We start from the raw sequence: 13,635 nt of genomic DNA, 5'->3' as shown, positions 1-13,635 counted from the left end.
GTAGTCCCATTTGTTTATTGTTTCTTTTATTTCCCTTGCCTGAGGAGACATGATATTAAAAAAGATACTGCTAAGACCAAATCAAGGAGTGTAGTGCCTATATTTTCTTCTAGGAGTTTTATGGTTTCAGGTCTTAAATTCAAGTCTTTAATTCATTTTGAGTTAGTTTTTGTCTATGGTGTAAGATAATGGTCTATATTCATTCTTTTGCATGTGGCTGTCCAGTTTTCCCAACACCATTTATTGAAAAGACTTTCCTTTCTCCATTGTATGTCCTTGGCAAATTTGCCAAAATTTCGCTGTCCATAGATGTGTGGACTGATTTCTGGACTCTCAAATCTGTTCCATTGATCTGTGTGTCTGTTTTTCTGCCAGTACCATGCTGTTTTGATTATTGTAGCTTTGTAGTATGTTTTGAAATCGGGAAGTGTGACACCTCCAGCTTTGTTCTTATTTTTCAGGATTGCTTTGGCTATTTGGGGTCTTTTGTTGTTCCATATACCTGGCTGTGTCATACAAGCAAAGTGAGGGCTGGTGGCTGAACAACGGCCTGGGGGTCAGGAGGAGGGGGCTCCAGATCTGTGTTCGCCTTAACCAGCCAGATCAGAGCACGGTTGTGAGGATTAAATGCATGTAAACGGCAGATCTCCTGGGCATTGGAATCTCCAGGAGCAACACAAGGGGACTGGACTATATTTGTAGTGTTCAAACATTTTTAAAGGAGTAAAAACCTTTGGTACAAATATGACTTTATGAGAAATGCCCATATACAGACCAGATGAAGCAGGAGATGCTCTAGAAGTAGGAGACCAGGATGCCTGCCTGCTGAGCCTCTTATGACTCAGCCTCCCGCCCCCCCCACCCCCCACCCCACCCCCAGTTCTCTCTTCCTGCTCTCTGGTGGTCTTCCAGGAACTTACTCAGAAATCTGTGGGCTACATGGTCTCCCAGATCCACTTTTGATCCAAGGTGACTTCAATTGTGGTAAACTCCTAGAGGGCAGGCATTGAACTTTATTTCTTCCAATACCTACTCCCACCCCATCCTCTCAATGCTTAGCAAAATGCTAGATATATGTAAACAGTTCATATTTATTTACTTTCTCAACTTCCTGGTGGCTAGAAAATAGTTAGAAAAGCACTGCTGTATGCTGTATTTAGAGAGATTTAGCTTATTTGAATCAGTATTTCAGAGCTTGGTTAGGGGCTTAACTATGAAGTGATCAAACCTGGGGTGTAATTTCTTAGTCAAATGCCACCTTCCAGTCCCACTGTTCTGAGCATTGAGTCTGTAGGAGACGTCTGGTGGGGTGGCTCTTGGTTCACAGCTCCCCTTTCTCTGGGACTGGCACCAACAAGGATTCTCCCGGCTTTTCCTGGGCGGCATGCCCTATCTCCTTCCCCAGCCCTGGCTATGGCTTACTGGTCTGGGAGTGGACACTGAATCAAAACAGGCCAATCGGAATCTCTCCCTGGGGTTTTCTAAATTACAACCAAGGGAAGATTGTGCACCTCTTTCTGGTGGAGGGAGCACTGGGCCGGACTCGGGCACTTTCTGAGCTGTGTTCACCACATGAAGGTGGTCAGTCTGTGGAAAAGAACGAAGCTTCCTTCAGAGAGGGATGACAGGGTCGTGTGGTGTTCAAGCCTCAATTTCAAATTATGCCTGGGTCCCTGTGCTTAGTCCTAATGGTCCAGTATCATTTTAGTTCCCTGTTTGTTTGGCCTAAAGAAGTTTGATTCAAGTTCTGTCCCTTCCAACCAAAAGGGTCCAGGCTAATACAAGAATCTTTCCTTTTTTCTGTTTCCACCTGATTTCATTATTTGACATGATGTTCGATTAAGGAGATCCCACACTTTCTCCTTCTGTGCCTCTAATGGAAACTCAGAGCTCAGTCTGATCATTACCCGTGCCCAGGAGTGCCATCTCTACAAGGAGATGCTCGAGGACCTAGACTGGTTGTGGGTGACGGTTTTCTGCAAGACGCCTCGGGGCCTCTCCTTTGTGCTGGCATGGCGTTCTCTAGTAGCTGCTCATGATGCTCAGGATCTGCATGGTTATCATCTGTTTGTCTGCTTCTCCTCGGCTCTAACTTCCTCAGGGTAGGGACAGTATCTGATCAATTTCTCTATTCCCAATGCCAAGCACAAGGCCTGGGATATTGTAGGCATTCAATTTTACTTTTTGTCTGTTTACAGCAAAATCCCTTGCCAGATATTACAATCAGGGTTTTCTCTCTCTCTCTTTTCATCACTGAGGGTTCAGTTTCATACATTCGATCACTGAGGCTGGGAAGGTTCCTCGCAATCATGGAGAGCAGCCCTGCATCTCCAAGAGGAGGGGGAGTCTCCCTTCACAGCTAAAATGTCTTAGAGTCACTGGAGGTTGTTTTTCTCCAAAAAAGTGGGTGTAAGCTACCCTCAAGGTATTCAACTCAGCTTATTATAGGGGAAAGTGAGTAAGTAGCTCCAACATCTAGAAAAAGGGGGAATACTTTGCGTGTTGAGGGTTTAAGAGAAAAAACCCAAAGTAACTGAGCTCCCAAGGTAGAGCCTTAGGAAGGAAGGAAGAAGGGGGCTCTGAATCTCTAAAGGGGTAGATATGGGAACCAAGGCCAGCTCAGCAGCTCTGAGGCTCATGGGGGCTGGAGTGTGCAAGTGGAAAGAGCTGGGTGTGGGTCACTGCACAGTGGGAGCAGAGACGTGGGAGGAAATGGCACTGTCCTCCCTTGGAGAAGCCTGGCAGGCCTCTGCAGAGTTCTGGATCTGCCAGTGTTCCCCAGGGAGTCAGTACCATCTGCCAGACCCTGCAGGACTGACACTGTTGCTAGGAGAAGCCAAGAAGCATTGGCCTGAGCAGGCTTCTGTGTTCTTCAGGTCGGGCTGTGTGGGAACCCAGGCTTCCTGGATGGCGGGGTGGGGAGCAGGGAGGTGTGAGAGACACACAGTGTGATGTCCTGCTAATAGAGAACCTCCAGCAATTAATGCAGAAAAAATAAAAGTGCTGTGACCAGAGTCTGTATCCCAATTTTGAAAGACAGATAATACTGCCTACATGTCGAATAAACAAATATGATATTTGGGTCACCTCTGTTGAGCTGTGTCGCAAAACTTCAGTATGTCAAAATGTCCCTGCTGGTCTATTACAACATAGAAATGCCAGATTTTATATAGGCTTTGCTCCTCACAACAGTCCTGTTAAGAAAAACAGGGTGGTTAGCACTATCTCCATTTTATTTTATTTTTATTTATTTATTTTTTTGTGAGGAAGATTGGCCCTGAACTAACATCTGTGACAGTCTTCCTCTAGTTTGTATGTGGGATGAGGTCGTGTGTGGGATCTGAACCTGCAAACCCTGGGCTGCTGAAGTGGAGTGCACCGAACTTAACCACTACACCACCAGGCCGGCCATGTTAAAGGTGAGGAAACCAGTGCTCAGAGAGATGGAGTGATCTGCCATTGATAGAGGACAGGTAAGGGGAGAGCCCTTTCCACCAGGCTGAGGTGTCACTGTGACCAGGGTGGAAGCGTGGAGAGAGCGCTTGGCCCTTTGTCAGGAGGTCTGGCCTCTGGTTCCAGTTCCACCACCAGCAGGCTGCGTGACGGCAGGCCAACTCTCTTTAGGTTTCTTTAGGTTTTCTAAAGGGTTTCTTTAGGTTTTCTTTCCCTCATTTTGGAGGATAAGCTAAATGGCCTCAAAGGCCCTTTCTAGAGTGGATTTGAGGGTACAAAGGGACAAGTGGGCTCATGTGTGGAGCTGGGGGAAAGGCTGCTAGTTACCCTCCAATTCCTAGCTTCTCTTTTTGTTTGATAAACTTTTCATGTGAGAACAGTTTTAGATTTGCAGAACTTTACAAAGAGTACAGAGAGTTCTCGTATATCCCCTGCCTAGTTTCCTTTATACTATAGCTTATTTTAATGCAGTTCATTTGTCACAATTAATAAATGAATATTGATACATTATTATTAACTAAAGTCCATACTTTTTTCAGATTTCCTCAGTGTTTCCAAATATCTTTTTCTTGATTGCAGGATCCCATCCAGGGTATCACATTACACTCATTAGTCAAGTCTCCCTAGGGTCCTCTTGGCTGTGACAGTTGCTCAGACTTTCCTTGTTTTTGCCGATCTTGGCAGATTTGAGGAGCCCTGGTCAGGTATTTTGTAGGCTGGCCCTCAGCTGGGATTTGTCTGGTGGTTTCCTCATGATTAGATTGAGGTACTGTGTTTTGGGGATGACCACAGAGGTAAAGTGCTGTTCTCATCACATCATATCAAGGGTGCATACTATCAACGTGATTTATCACTGTTGATGTTGACCTTGATCATCTGGCTTGAGGTAGTATTTGTCAGTTTTCTCCACCGTAAAATGACTCTTTTTTTCTCCTTTTGCATACTGTACTCTTTGGCAGAAAGTGTAGCCCACATTTAAATAGTGGAGAATTATGCTCCACCTCCTTAAGAGTAGAGTATCCAAATAAACTATTTGGAATTCTTCTCCATGGAAGATATGTCTATTCTCTCTACTTATATATTCAATTATTTATTTCTATCAGTATAGACTGATGGATATTTGTTTTATACTTTGGGTTATAATCCAATACTACTTCATTCTGTTGCTCCCTTCTTTTATAGTAATAAACCCCCAGTTTTTAGCTGGGTAAATGACTGTCATGAATAAGACTACATTTCCCACAGTTCCCTGCAGCCAGGTGTGACCATATGATTAAATTCTAGCCAATGGAATATGAGCAGGAGTGACATATACTACTTCTTTCTTTTCTTCTATGTGTTTGCTGAAATGTAGCATTAAGGCTAGAGCTGGAGTAGCCATCTTGGACAAGAAGATGACCTTGGGAATGGAGACCACTCATGGTGGGGCACTAAGAGAAGAGCCTTGGTCCTTGACACTGTGGAGCTCACAGAAACACTGGGCTGATGTGACTGCCTGTATGAGACCAGAGAGAGAAAACATTTCTGTTGTGTTTAAGTCTCACAGTTTTGGGTTTTCTGCTATTCCCAGGAGAATCTTACCATAACTAACACGGTGCATGTGGGCATGTGTATTCTTGCAGGTGTGTATATACTTATGTAAAGGATGGCTCCAGGGAATGAAATTGATTTTTAAAAAGTAAATGTACCAGAATCTTCAAGTTAGTTTTTTAGAGAAGGGGGATTTTATTATATTATTGTTGCTATTTTTAATGTTAGTAAAGATACAGCTATGGGTAGTAGGGTGTTGTTTGCTAGCTGTTTGGCTCTCTGACTTCCTTTGTTGGAGGAAACTCACTAAGATAGGTTCTTGAGCCACAAACGTAAGGCAAGTTCCATCCATTACCCTTGAACAGTGAGGGCATCTGAAATCTCTCTGCAGATGATGCAGAGCGTTCTATTCAGTAATTTAAATTGGGTGAGTCTTTTGCTGTGTTTTTGAAGAAAAAGGAGAAAATATTTTCTGAAAAAAGATTTAGATAGAGAAGTAGGCTGGGTTTCCCTGACCTGAGTTTAACATGGATAACCTGAGACTTTGAGAAATTCATTGTCGGTTATTGCTTTTGCCTCGTGTGGCCATGGAGTTTTCTTCCAGCTAAATGTTGGGGGAGTTGAGGGAACAGACAGCGCCTGTGCTTGGGTGGAACAGATGGAGGAGGCTGGATGGCCTACAGGGGACTATGGGAAATATGCAGCTTGAGAACTGGGGGAGAAGTTGTGTGAGAGCAACAAGAGAATGAGGGCCGAGACCTTTAGGAGAGGAGAGTGACGCTACTATGACTTCACATAGAGTTTGGAAGATCCTTATGAGGTTGGAGAAAACAAAGCCATGAAATGATGACTGCAAACATCAGCTACAAATAAAATGTTATCCTTATCAAGTTTGGGTCCATGTGGTTCAGTATAAGAGCAGAGTCACAAAGAAATACAAGCCATCTAAGAAAAGGAATTTCTGAATATCTCAACTTCTTTACTCAGATTTCTCAAAAATCATGAATAAGACTCAAAGAAGAACATAACATTTCCCTTTCCTCTCTTGTTTGTTTCTATTACATCCCATGGCTATTCCAGAAGCTTCTCTTCACAGTTCCTGGAAAACTCTTTTCGTCTCAGACCCTCATTGATTTTTTTTCTTCCTCTCCTCTCTCCCTTCATCTATTCCTTTATGATATTAAGTTGACCTAGCTCATCTTGAGTAAGATCCTTTTTAAGGAGGAGGATGCAGATGGAAAATTAGAATGGGAGTCAGAGGGTTCTGTTTCTGCGGGCTGGGGAATATGGCAGGTATGTTATCTATTCACCCAGTGTTATGAGGGGAGGTGACAATATGAACACCAGGGGGTAAGATACCTCTGGAATATGAGTTCCATGAGAGCAGGGATTTTTGTCTTCTTATTCACTGCTATATCCCAAGTGCCTAGAACAGTATCTGACATATACTAGGCACACAATCACTATTTTTGAATTAATGAATAAATGTACCCAGATGAATACTTGCTTTCCCAGATTCCCTTGTAATTAGGAGTGGCCATGTGAGAGTTCTGGCCAATCACATATAAGTGAAAGTCTGCTGAGAGTTTCTAAGGATACTTTTGTTTACCTAGTAAAGGTTCTGATATAACTAGCATGGCTTCTCTATTTTTCTTCCTATCTTGAATAAGATTGTGATGTCTGAATATACAGCAGCCATCTGTGACCATGAAGTCAGAAGCATAAGAGAAAGTCCATCAGGAGCGCAGAGGCATTGATGTTGACATATATAAGTTGCTAAACCAAACCAGAAGGAGCCTGTCTGCAGACTTCTTATTACATGAGAAAATAAACCTTTTCATTTAAGCTACTGTTGTTCGGGTTTTCTGTAATTTGCAATCTGACATGATCATAACTGATGGAAGAAGGGGAAAGACTTTGAATATTCTCATTGCAATAATTTCTACTTCAACTCATATATGTGCTACCCATGTGTCACTTTCTTCTGTCTAACATGGCACTCTCACAGCAGATGTTGACAAGACAAAGGGTCAGATTTTTTCAACTCAGGACAAACTGGTGCACACAGAATCTCCACGGACTTTGGGCAAGGAAGACTCACATTCTTCCTTAAAGTAGGGTGGCATTATGGGTTGAATTGTGTCCTCTCTGAAATTCATATCTCGAAGTCCTAAGCCCCTAGTAGTACAGAAAGTGACTGTGTTTGGATATGGGGTCTTTGAAGACATAATTAAGTTAAAATGGGGTGATCAGAGTGGGTCGTAAGCTAATACAACTGATGTCCTTGTAAGAAGAGGAAATTAGGAAACAGACATGTACAGAGGGAAGACCACGTGAAGACACAGGGAGAAGACGCCCTTTTGTAAGCCAAGGAGAGGGGCCTCAGAAGAACTTAACCCTGCTGACAAGCTGATGTCTGACTTCCAGCCTCCAGAACTGTGAGGAAATACATTCCTGCTGTTGAAGCCTCCCAGCCTGTGGGACTTTGCTATGGCCCTGGCCGACAAACACAGGTGGGCATCCAGACTTAGCCCACTGATAATCTGTCAGTTTCAGGGTTTTCTCCATGGGATACTGTAGCCAGGCACTCATGGTAATATCTTCTCAGCACCCTTGTGCTTTGTTCTCTGGTCCCAGTTTCTATTTCTTTAGAATCCAGGCCAAGGGTTCTCATGCTTTGATCACAATGCAATCACCTGTGGAGCTTTCTCAAATACAAAACCCAGGCCTCGCACTCCCAAATGCTGATTTAGTAGGCCTGGGCAGGGCGCAGGAAGCCTTATTTTTACAAAAGTTTGGGGAGGAGGAGTGGAGGGAGGACAAAATAGGTCAAGGGGATTAAGAGGTACAAACTTCCAGTCATAAAATAAGTCACAGAGATGTAACGTATAGCCTAGGAAATAAAGTCACGACACCGTTATAACTTTGTATGATGACAGATGGTTGCTAGTCTTATCAGGGTGATCATTTTGTAGTGTACACAAATGTCGAATCACTATGCTACACACCTGAAACTAATACAATATGTCAACTATTCTTCCATTTAAAAAAATACTAAAAAAGTAAAATTCAGAGGTTATAAAATATGAATAAATAGTAAATAAATAAATAAAAGTTCTCCCAGGTGATTCTGATGCCCCAGAGTCGAGAACCGCCGCTCTCATGTTTTATCCTAAATGGCCAGGTACATGCCACCCTGACTGATTGGCCCTAAGATGGATTGTCAATGTTCCTCTGCTGTTTATCCTCAAAGAGACTGCACCCCTTCTTTTAGGTGAGAGACTTTTAGGTATTCGCATGACCCACTTCTAATAGGTATCCTGAAAATGTCAGAGCGGACTCAGGACAGCTCTGCCTAAGGGGCTTTCTCCCTCACCCGAGTCCCTCTCCGTTTGTAGTGACTGATCTGTCTATCCTTCTAGAATTGCCCATATGCTAGATGTGGGAGACAGAAGCGAATGTTTTCTGCTGTAGCTCAGGAGTCGATGAGAGGCTAGTTTCCTGGGAGGGAGGGTGAAGCCAGGCAGTGAGGGGTTGTTGGGGCTGAGGCCAGGGCGGGGTGGGGTGGGGTACAAATGACCTGGCTAATGGGTAAAACAGAGATAATCAGGGTTGCTGGCAGAGGGGTTGATGGTGAACTCTATGGCAGGAACTGGGTTTATCCTTGCATCTTCAGTGCCTAGCAAAGAGTTGTGCAAATGGATAAACGAATGTGTGAGAGAACACCAGAATAGGGGGCGTACCATGATACCCGTGCCTAGGAGTCCTTCCCAACTCCACTCTCCTGGAGGTTTCCATATTTATCCAAGGATTTGAGAACAAAAAGTGGAGAGGAGGACATCCCAGATGAAGGAAGAGAATGAGCAAAGCCACAGGGTTGTCAAATAACCTGACATGAGTCTATGTTTCTGAACTACACTGTCCAATAGAGTAGTCACCAACCACACATGGTTATTTAAATTTAAATGAATTAAAATGAAATTCAGTTCCGTAGTTACACTAGCCATATTTCAAGTGCCCAATGACCACATGTGGGCTGGTGGCTACCATATTGGACAGCACAGATAGAGAACATTTCCATCATGATGGAGAGTTCTGCAGGCTGTGTTTGGATATGGGCTCTTTGAAGACATAATTAAGTTAAAATGAGGTGATCAGAGTGGGTCGTAAGCTAATATAACTGATGTCCTTGTAAGAAGAGGAAATTAGGAAACAGACATGTACAGAGGGAAGACCATGTGAAGTGCCCTTTTAGGGTGAGGTAGGGAGGGCAGCATAAGTTGGAGAAGTGGGTAGGAGTTGGGTCCAAAAGGACCTTTGATAGGATGTTAGGAGCTCAGACTTGATCCAGAAAGTGATGGGGAGCTGTTGAAAGGTTTTTTTTTTCTCATTGAGATAAAATACATATAATATAAAATTCACCATTTTAACCCTTGATAAGTGTATAATCCAGTGGCCTTAAGAACATTCATTTTGTTGTGCAAACATCGCCACTATGCATCTCCAGAACTTTTCCATCATCCCAAACTAAAAGTCTCTACCAATTAAATAATAGCCCCCCATTCCCCTTCCCCCAGCTCCTGGTAACCACTATTCTACTTTCTTTCTCTACAAATTTGACTTTTCTACATACCTCATGTAAGTGCGTTCATACAGTATTTCCTCTTAGGTCTGGCTTATTTCACTTTGCATAATATTTTTAAGGTTTATTCATGTTGTTGCATATTGCAGAATTTCATTTCTTTTTAAGGCTGAGTAATATTCGATTATATGTATATGCCACATTTTATTTATCTATTCACCCATTGATGGACATTTGGTTTATTCCCACCTTTTGGGCTATTGCAAAGAATGCTCTATGAACATGGGTATAGAAATATCTTTTTGAGACCCTGCTTTCAATTCTTTTGGGTATATACCCAGAAGTGGGATTTCTGGGTCATATGGTAATTCTATGTTTAATTTTTTGAGGACCTGCCATCCTGTCTTCCACAGCAGCTGCAGCATTTTATATTCCCACCAACAGTACACAAAGGTTCCAATTTCGCCACATCCTCGCTAACATTTGTTATTTTCTGTTTTGGGGGTAATAGCCATCCTAATATTGAAAAGTTTCAAAGGGGAGGTTAGTGGATGCTCAGAATCCATTTCCCTTTTTCTGGTAAGAGCCATCTCCGTTCCTGTGGATCAGGTGAAGTTCACGGGTGGCAGGCGTGTGACAGGCACCCGAGCAAACAGCACTTCATCCTCTGGGCCACAAGGATTAGCTTACGTTAACATGGGACCCAAAATGGACCATATGGGGATCAATCTGGGATTACACCGGAACTCTTTGGAACAAGATTCTCTCTGCTGAGGTTGCTAAGCTGCTAGCATGTATGCCTGGATCTGCTAGTGGCCATCTTTTCACCAAGCTACAGGAGAGCAGAGCTGAGAGGGAAAGACAGATGGACTCCTGTCTTCGCCTTCTGAACACCTGGATCCACTTTCTGAGTTATAATAACTGATAATTCTCGCTTTTGCATAAGTCAGTTAGGGATTGGTTTTAGTCACTAGCAATCAAGAGAGTTCTGGAAAATATAGGCTGTCGTAGAAAGGTTTGCGTTTCAGAAAAATTGCTTTGATGATTCTGTGGAGGGAAGATTTGAGAAGGCCAGTCTGGAGTCAGAGCTCCAGTTGGGAAGCTGTTGCTATAGACAGAGAGGGAGCTGGCTATGGTAGGAAGTGGGTAGTGTCACCAAGGGCAGATAGAAGGACACGGGATCTAAGATGTATCTAGGAGGCAGGATGATGAACTGTGTGACTAACAGGGCAGCAGAATGACTTCAACTTTCTGGCCTGGGGGACAGGTGCTGGGATGCCGCTGACTGAGATGAGCAACACGTAGGGAGGCGCAGTTTGGGGGAAGATAACCTATTCTGAACATGTTGAGTCTGAGGTGCCTGTGGGATGCCCAAATACGGAGGCTTAGCAGGAATTTGGTAAATGAGTGAGAAGATCAGGCAAAGGATCAGAGCTGGAGCTGCAGGTCTGGGAGGGCTGTCTGGCTATTAGATCCCTGTGGGCAGAGGAGGTGACTCAGGGAGAGGGTGCAGAGTGGAGGGGTAGAGACTGAGATTGTAACTCTGGACTGTTCATGTTCAAGGACCATTTGAGGGGAGAGCTGGAGATGGAGCAGGCAGAGAGATAAGAGGTGGCAGGGAGAGCGTTACCGGGAGGAAGTAGTCGGCCACACCAAAGGCAATGGAGAGGCCATCTGGTGAGGCTGGACAGGGGGTCTCCTGGGCCTCTGAGCAGGTTCTGTGCTGGAAGCAGTTCTTGCTGCTGAGCCTTGCTTTGAGGAGGCAACGTGGTGCCATGAAAACAGCAAGGGCTTTGGATCAGATCTCACCTCTGCATGTCAGTGCTCATGTGATGTCGGGAAATTGTCCCAACCTCTCTGAGCGTCAGTCTCCAAATCTATAAAAAAACACAGATGATATCTCATTTATATAGGATTGTTGTGAAGCTTCAATGAGATATGGTCAAAGCACTGGATCCAGAGCCTGGCACATAATGGGTGTTTAATGCACGTCAGCCTCCTTCCCTATTTCCCATCTCCTCCATGTAAGTGGAATCCACTGACCTCACTTCTGTCTACTCTTTCCAGTCTGAGATGAGGCAGGGCCACCTCGAAGTGCCTGAGCAGGTGATGGTAGTATGAGGGGTCACTAAGCAGGAAGAGACGTAAGGAAGAGCACAAAGAGGTGTATGGATCTTGTTGATTGGAGACAAGATGCACTGGCTCTTCAGAGTCCCCAGGGCTGCGAAAGATCTGTGACACCAAAGAGCAAGCTGAGAAAAGCAGAGTCCTGATGGTCAGGGCCAGGGCCAAGGCTGTGAAATGGTGGACCACAGGCGGCCCGTCCATATGGACCCCATCCAAAGCTGAAGGCCATTCAGGAAGGCAGAACCCTGGCAGGGAAACTGTGGAGTTGAAATGGACTATTTGCTCACAATAAGGAATATTTCAGGAGTAGGTGATTCCCCATAGCTGGAAGCTTCTCCAAGCTGTTTTCTCTTTTCACAGGAGATTTAAGCCCCAGAGAAGATGGACTTGGGGAATTCACACACACACACGCGCGCACACACACACACACACTCACTCCACACTATGTGAGTAACCCACATTTTAATCTGGCAGCCTGTAGCTGGGATAACTTCTCCCTCCACACAGCAGTCCCAGTGGAAGAGGCTTTCTGAGTCTCACCTCACAGAAAGGGCAGAAGCAATACAAATCTACTCAAATTTTGTTAATAACATTTTTATTCGCAATAACCTCTTAAATATCCTATAAAAATGTAAATTATTTCCCCTGCTATCTGTTGCTTATGGGCAATATTATAACAACAATAAAGGAATCTTAAAAATGATCTAATTTTACATCTTACTCCAAAATGTGGCCAAGGATAAAGGTCCCAGTGACTGTGTGTCTGGAAATGTAGATTTTCAATTTGCAGGTATGATGGCCTCTGAAGGACCGATTTAGCTGGTCCAGCTTAAAAAGAGGGAGACTCTTGGCAGAAGTTGGGATCATGGATAGTTTTTCTCTTTTTGAGGATTTGAATTTTAAAAGATGAATTCAAAGCTTATTGCACATATATTTTTGTTCAATGATTTGTATAAACCGGTTTAGTTAATCAATATAGCTCATTTAAATTAAAATGTTATTTCATTGGTTTCACACCAGCTCTTCAGAGCTGAGGAGTGAGGAACTTTATATTCACTCTAGAGACACAAACAACTAAGAGCAAGGTGGGAAAGGAAAAAAAAAAAAACATTCCAGGGAAGAACTGGAGGATGATGGAGATGGTGTCACCGTATCTTCAAGAAAGAGCACGTGGTCCCTTCCCAGAATTTTGTTCTCTTTGGTATAGTAATCAGGAACTCTGGGTTCAAAGGCATGAGGCAACATCAGTCCCCAAGGTGAACGTGCACTTTGCAGTTTTTTGTCATACCCTGTTGTTTTTTGAGGATTTGGCTGTGAGAGAGCTCAACTCATACTGATGCTTAAGAGACCAGAAAGATTAGCAATCTCTCTCCCAAACATTGTCGTGTCTGAAGCCTCTGGATGAGACTTTTAGAGTTAAGCTCAAGTTTTGCCTTTCTTACAGGGTTATATCTTGTCTAACCATATGAAAGTATCAGTAGGCACAGAGTTTTGTCATACTTTTTTTTGACAACCTAAGAAACCGATGCCTCTGACGACCGGGCTCTGAATTCAGTGTTTAACTGGAGGACCAGCAGATGGCGCCATTTGTCATTTATTGACTCCCTCGTAGGCAAGCGTGTGGCCCCGCTTCTTGCCTCTTTAATTTGGATAGTATTCTGAGTAAAGTGTTTTCGACTGTTTATTATGCATAAGCCCAAATTCCATGAATGTGTAACATTTTCTCCTGTATTTCCCTTTTTTATAACATCATTTAAATTTCTTATTAATAATTTAAAAATGTTCTGGATTTTAATCACTTTTCTCATCACTAAAATATCTGATGAAGAGATTTTTTTTCCCCTACTGAAGGTGAGATAGAGGAAACCATCAGCAAGGAAGGAAGAAGAGAAGCTCTCTGTTGACTCCAGATCACAGCCCCGTCGCACATCACCCCATCTTTT

At 43.6% G+C, this 13,635-nt stretch overlaps 1 long non-coding RNA gene across 1 annotated transcript; it reads left to right on the top strand.

Moving 5' to 3' along the window:
• Positions 1–892: 892 nt before the first annotated feature.
• Positions 893–6,826, top strand: LOC138924138 (uncharacterized). Its single transcript, XR_011438841.1, has 3 exons — positions 893–3,419; positions 4,808–5,075; positions 6,654–6,826. It is a non-coding gene; the product is annotated as an uncharacterized lncRNA (long non-coding RNA).
• Positions 6,827–13,635: the final 6,809 nt, after the last annotated feature.

This window comes from Equus caballus, chromosome 5 (genome assembly GCF_041296265.1).
Source record: "Equus caballus isolate H_3958 breed thoroughbred chromosome 5, TB-T2T, whole genome shotgun sequence".
NCBI classification, from domain to species: domain Eukaryota; kingdom Metazoa; phylum Chordata; class Mammalia; order Perissodactyla; family Equidae; genus Equus; species Equus caballus.
Note: the sequence above shows the minus strand (reverse complement) of the source record. Positions and strands in the feature narration are given on the sequence as shown.